This window comes from Sceloporus undulatus, chromosome 1 (genome assembly GCF_019175285.1).
Source record: "Sceloporus undulatus isolate JIND9_A2432 ecotype Alabama chromosome 1, SceUnd_v1.1, whole genome shotgun sequence".
NCBI classification, from domain to species: domain Eukaryota; kingdom Metazoa; phylum Chordata; class Lepidosauria; order Squamata; family Phrynosomatidae; genus Sceloporus; species Sceloporus undulatus.
Window position 1 is genome coordinate 128852653 of NC_056522.1, and position 7033 is coordinate 128859685.

General features: G+C 38.0%; 1 protein-coding gene across 4 annotated transcripts in view; it reads left to right on the forward strand.

The window, feature by feature from the left end:
* LMBRD1 (LMBR1 domain containing 1) overlaps positions 1-7033 on the forward strand; it is an 81106-nt gene that overhangs the window by 68114 nt on the left and 5959 nt on the right. The gene's annotated exons all lie outside the window — the stretch shown is intronic.

A 7033-nucleotide genomic window follows, 5' to 3' on the forward strand; every position in this document is an offset into this window, starting at 1 on the left:
GTAATCATTTGTTCTCATTTGTACTTGTAGACTTGAGAACACAGTACAACCCACTGCAGAAGTCCTGCTGTTGTCAATTGATAACTTCTATAATGTTACACCATGTGTTTCTATGTAACAAACAGCTGATTCTTCTGATGTAGGTGTATAAAGATGTTAACTCTGAGACATCACAATTGTTTTGAAGGCTGTGTATCAAATGTGTGAAATAAGGAAGATTTGTGCACAAAATGCAACTTTGTTCTCTAAAAATTTTCTATTGCGTGGTGATGAGACTTCAGGCGTACAAGAGGAGAGAGATAGAATTGGGTTGTGTTTAATTAAAATCTTACCATAAACAGTAGAGGCCCTTTCTGTCCTTATATCTCCATACAATCACATTAAAATTGCCTCTGCGCGCTTGTTTTGCTCCAGAATAACACAGAGAGAGTTTTTAAATAAGGTGCAGTTTTTAATCAGTTTGTATGGATTCACCTGTCTTGCAGTTGTGGCCCAGACACTTGGATGCTTGCCTCTCCATCCTATCAGAGCCTGGTTCTTTTGAAGTACAGCTGAAAAGTTTTATACAGTATAACATGTTTGACTTAATGAAACTGAAGCTACATTTCTATAGAGTTTGTGGGATTTCTTTGGGCTATTTTTAACATCTATGCCTATTTTATGTTTGCAGTCTTGGAGCAGAAATGATAATTTGGCAATTAATTAGTTCAGTTATTACTTTTACAGCTTTTGAGAAGGAATAAAACATTGCTGAAATGAGGGAGCATTTAGTGAAAGAACTGACACTAATCCACTTATAAATTGTATTGGCTGTAACTGTTTTTTGCAGACCCCCCCCCTTTTTAAACATTGCCATTACATTCTGCTGCTATATGTTATAGTAATCCATTAGGGCCTTATTTACATTCTGTTACCACTCCTGGTTGAGATAAAAAAGTGTCTTACCCCTCTTGGTTGTACTGTAAGAAAGGTATTTGAAATAAAAGCATTTCTGACATGATTGCACTTGACTTCCAGTTTCTATAGAAGACTTAGTAAAGGAAAGGCTGCATGAGAAATGTTGTTATGGTTACTAAATTTCTAAAAATAAGCTTTAGAACATAAGATCTGTGCTGGATTAGACCAAACCTATTTACTCCAACATCCCATTTTTTGCATTGGCAACTCAGTGCTAATGGAGTGCAAACCTCTAAATATTGTTTCCAAACAACTGGTATTTAAAATTATGCCTCTGTCCTGGAAATAGCATGATTAGCTGACAGCCTTATCTTGTGCTAACTTTAACATTCAAAGCTGGCTTAAGTTGGCCATCACACCATCTTTGGGTGGCAGATTCCATAGTTTAACTGTGTGAGTAGATACTTTGGTTGGTTCTTTTACCTCCCAGATACCAGCTTGGTTAGTTGATTATGGTTTGGTTTTAACACGTGAAGGAGAAAAACATATCCCTGTCTACTTTCTCCACATAATATATGATTTTATGTATCTGTGACATGCCCCCCCCCTTGTTACAAATCTGCAAAGCCAAACACATTTCTTGCTATGAGAGTGTCCAGTCCCCTGAATATTCTGGTTCCCTTTCCTCCTATTTTCAAACTCTACTATAGTCTTTTTGAGAATCAAGTGAACAGAACTGTGCACAGTACTGAAAAAGTGACTGCAGCATAGATTTGCATGATGGTACTATGATTGTTGTGGCTGCTGTGTGCTTTCAGGTAAATTCTAAAGGCAAACCTATCATTGCATTTTTGTAGCAAGATTTGTTCAGGGGGGGTTTTGCCTTCTTCTGAGATTGAGAGAAGGTGACTTGCCCAAGGTCACCCAGTGGTTATTCAGGCCCTGGTCTCCAGAATCACAGTCCAGCATTCAAACCACTACACCAAATTATGATACTGTACTGGCGATTTTATATTATATTCTGTTAATAATAATAATAATAATAATAATAATAATATGTTTATATTCCACCTTTTCCCGAAGTAATCAAGGTGGATTACAACAGAAGTAAACAATAAAACAACATAAAATTAAAAATTTGCAATTAAGAAGAACCATCCCCCTATCCCAACCCTCCCCCCACATGGAACTGGATTTTCCCAAATTGTTAACATTTTCATTGAATAATCTACCATTGCCTCTTGTATTGTGAGATATTGCCACTTCAATTCAATCAGTGAAATTTGGATTCTTTGCCACAGTGTTCAGTAAACTGACTTCAACCTACCTTTATCATTTTATTGTCCTTTATTCAGTTTACGGTCTGTTGGAACTTCCATAATCCCTTTTAATTTTTACCACCATGAATAATTTGATGTTAGGGATGATGGGAGTTGCAGCTCTTCTCCTGGCTTTCACTCTCACCACCCTGGTCAGCGGAAGAACAACCAGTTTGACCAGTAGCTCTGAGAATTGGCTGAAGATGTCTTCCAATCTTCTCTGCAGTCTGCTGGTTCTTGTTCAGCTCTCAAGACACCAGTCAACACAGTAGTCTTCTTATATAAAAGATCTACTTTTATTCTACTATATACACTATGCACAAAACAATTCACTACTCACAAAACTCACACTACTATACTCCTCAATACCCACACTACTATACTCCTCTATACCCACAAAAAGTATTGTCATACATTATTGCTTATATAGACATTTGTCTCTCTATTCATTATACAGTTGCCACCTCCTGGGCGTGTACATACATTATGATTGACATACCATACTTGGCTCAATCTAGCCCTCACATTGCATCATACATTACTGTCCACTCAATGACTCTCAGGTGATATCAATTTGCATCTTTTCACTTTGTCATTGCCTCATATGTCCTTGGCTTTCAGGACTTTCTAATTACATTACTTACAACACCTGTGTGACAATTCAATAACTTTTGCTGTGTCATGTTACTTTCAAATACATTCATATACATATTATATTTCTTGTGACTATATATCCCATGTGGCTTTTTCCTGACATTTGATACTATCTACAAACCTGGCCTCCTTACTGCTCACTCACAGCTCTTCAATCATTTATGAACAAGTAAAATTTCTTTTGTTCATTGCTTGGCAGTTTATCTTCAATAATTGTTTCCATCGATCTACTGGGAAAAGTTAAGTAGCTTGTAATTTCCAGAATTTTTTTTTAAAAAATTAACGTTAAATAGATTGCTCATGAATCCCTTGGTGCAAAAACCAGTCTTATAGACTATATTGTTGTCTAGAATGTCATAAAATTCACATATGAGTTTTTTATATCTTGGGTGACCATCCAAACCTGGTGATTTCTTTAATTTGTCAGTAAGGATTGAAATGTCAGTGCTATATTTGGCTCAATTCTATACACTCCTTGACTAGAAACGTCACTTAGGCTTTGATTTCTCCACTACGTTTTCCAAGATCTTCTAGAGCACTGCTGCTCAACGTGGTGTTCCCTAGACTGGTGCCAGCCCTGGAACCATTGGCAAGCCAGTCCTTGGCATGTTTCTAGAAAAGGAACAATGTTATCCAGTGGGCACAAACTTTGTGCTGTTCCCTGGCACATTGGCAAACAATAAATGCCTGTCCCCTACATCAGATAGCCAGGAAGCAGTGTTTTAGAACATGTTCTACAATAGCTTTAATACTGAGTGCCTTCTATATAAAGCTTTTTTGGTAGAATTTTGTTTGACAGATGGTTTCATTTTATTCATAAGTTATTTGGATTGGTTCTGCAAATGTACAAAACCTTTTGAGTAATTTGGTCCCAAACATTATTAAATGTAATATGTGAATTAATAGTTCACTTTTAATTTTTCTTCAGAGAATGTAGAGGATATATATTTCCTCCTCATGCATAAATGTTGAGTTCAGAATCATTGCCTGAGGCTATGGTAATGTAAGTGACCCACAGCAATCAGTATAAAAGCCTAGCTGGGAGATGAGTTTTCCAACAGAGAGAAAAGAGAACAGATTTCCATCTGTATTAATAGTGTAGGTGGCAAATTCTAAAGCAATCTCTTAAGATGGTATGGTAAGTATTGAGCATTCTGTGTATTGAAAGCACAACTATATAAGAAGAGAACAAAGTATTATGGTAGCATTTCAAGTCTTTCACTGTGAGTACACACAGTGAGAGTTTTGATAAAAACTGGTAATGTTTAGTATAGTAATAATTCAGAATTTCTTCCAAGCATCAGTACTCTCGGTAGTCTGTTGAAATAAAATGGATGCTTTCCCTTACTACATTGAAACTTTGGTCAACTCGGTTTATAAAACCCAAATTTCATTCAAATTAATGATGAAGTAATAAGGGCTTTTTTGGACACATACCATGTTTCTGACAATTAGTCCACCATTTCTACCTGTTAGGAAGCTGCAGTTCGCTTTTTATCTGCTTTAGCTCCCTATAACATTTCATTATGTGTTTTGAAGACCATTTGCCATATCTTTAAACAGAACTTTTTTTTTGGGAAAAAACATGAAACCATTACCCTTATACCTCTCCTATTAGCTATCAATTTATACAATTATTTGCTTAGGCTTGAAATCTGGCACTGTTTGCATATTTATAGCATATAGCTGGTGATTCTACCACAACAAAAACGTGTTTCCAGCTTCTGCCTCCTTCAGTTACAAACTCAGTTTTAAAAGTAGAACCAAATCTTCAGCATGTGCAGACCACTCTTGGGTCCCAGTGGGATACATAGATGGGGATAGGGATTCTTTGCCAACTGGAATCAGGAACCTTGAGAATTATGAGCCAGCAATAAATATTAACATTCTGAAACCATTATTAGAAGATCCTTGGATAAGTGCTGTCCATAAGGTGGCAATTCAAGCCGCGCCCAAGAGACTTGATTTGGCCTTGTGGACTTCATGGACTCTAGATCAGCTCTCAACATGCTTTTACATAGTAAATTCCTGAGATGGCATGTCAGTATATCAGAAAAGCACATTTGTAGTCTTTCTATACTGGCAAAAGGAAAGCTTAGTCCCTTATGCAGGTCATATGTAGAGAGAACTGATTTCTTGAGTCATATTGCTCAGGTGAAAAATGGCCAAGAATCACATGTAAACTAATTATTATTATTATTAACCTTTATTTATAAAGTGCTGTAAGTTTACACAGCGCTGTACATACAATCTTTTTAATTGGACGGTTCCCTGCCCTCAGGCTAACAATCTAAAAAGACATGACACAAAAGGAGAAGGGAGTGGTGGTGGGGAAGGGGATGAGGGCCAGCAGTTCTTCTCTACCTCCGAGGCATGGATCAGGGGAGATGGAGTGGAGGGAGGGCTTGGCTTTACAAAAGTTTAATCTAAACTTTTGTAAAGAAGAACAGTATAACTATGGATAAAGTGGAAAAATTTTCATTGAAACCATTTACAAAGCAAATGTCCCTATATAGTTCCACACTAGAACGTGGGTGCATGGCACTGCTTAGACTATAAGGAAAAACAGTAAAGTGTTTCTCAACTTCCATGACCTTTATATTGTCACAAAGGCTACTAACAAGCCTTGTTAGAAATATAGATACTGAGGTCAGTCCCACAAAGCCCTTGTCACTGTTTTCAGCATAGGCTTAGCTTTAATTTTCATTCTAGGTCACATCTTATGCCCTCAGCAATATGGTGTGGCTTATATTTTAAGACAGAAATGAATTGCTAGTTACACACAAAGTAGTGCCAAGCAAAGATGTACCTATTCACTGTACTTTTCATAATGAGGCACAGACTGATTTTGAAAATGGACATCTGCCAAAGAAAAGATACCCTCATAACTAATGGGGCAGGGCAACATAGCTAGGTCTTAAAATTACCAGTATAGGCCCAAATCAAACATGTTGAAATTTTCATACCAGTTTGACCAACGGTTTTTAATAGTCAGTTCTCTCGGCCCTAGTTAGTACTAATACACTTGTCCCTCCACATTTGCTGGGGTTAAGGGCACAGGACCCATGTGAATGTTGAAAAATCGCAAATAACAAAAACACATCTCTAGAAATCTCTAGATCCTCCAGTGCAACTCTGTTGTCATCATCTGCCAGACATTGACCACAGAATTGTGCTGGAGGAGCTACAAATGCTAGTGGAGTATTCTCTCTAGGAATCCCTAGGTCCTTCAGTGCGACTTTTGGTTAAAGTTGGCCACAGAGTTGTGCTGGAGGACCTAGATATTCCTAGAGAGAACATATTAATAAAATCTGTAAATAATCAAATGCGCAAAAGTCAAAGCTGCAATTGTGGAGCGATGAGTGTATACTGATTAGTTAGTGCTAATACACTTGTCCCTCCATATTCGCTAGGGTTAGGGGCACAAGACCCCCATGAATATGGAAATACCGCAAATAACAAAAGCCCCATGTATTTACCTGAGAGGACACCTCTCTAGGAATATCTAGGTCCTCCAGTGCAACTCTGTGGTCAATGTCCGACAGACACTGACCATAGAACTGCACTGGAGGAGCTACAAATGCCTGGTAGAGTATTCTCTCTAGGAATCTCTAGGTCTTTCCATGCAACTTTTAGCTGACCATAGAGTTGTACTGGATGACCTAGATATTCCTAGAGAGAATGTATCAAATCTGTGAATAATCAAATCCGCAAATATGGAGCAATGAGTGTATACTAATTATCTTCTCACCACTGAACATATCTGCAGCAAGGAGACACTATTTCTAGTACAGTGGTCCCTTGGCTTACGTGGGGGATCTGTTCCGGACCTCCCACGTAAGCAAAAAAACACATAAGCTTGAGTGCCATTTGACTGAATGGGACTCGTGTTTGCAGCACAGAAGAGTGTGTGCGCGTGCGCCATTCACTCTCCCGTCATGCAGCTTTCGCGTAAGCAGGAAGCCGTGTATGCAGTGCCCGCCTATGTGCTTGTGGATTTAGATAACACATTGAAGGTAATTTAATATATGGGAGAATTGACAGTCTTATTGTAGCATACCCTGTGAAATTGCTTTGTAATCCATGAGTAACAGTCCTATTGGTACCCTATGAAACGTGATGTGTAGTTATTTGATTATCTGTTCTCATTGCCAGCACATTGG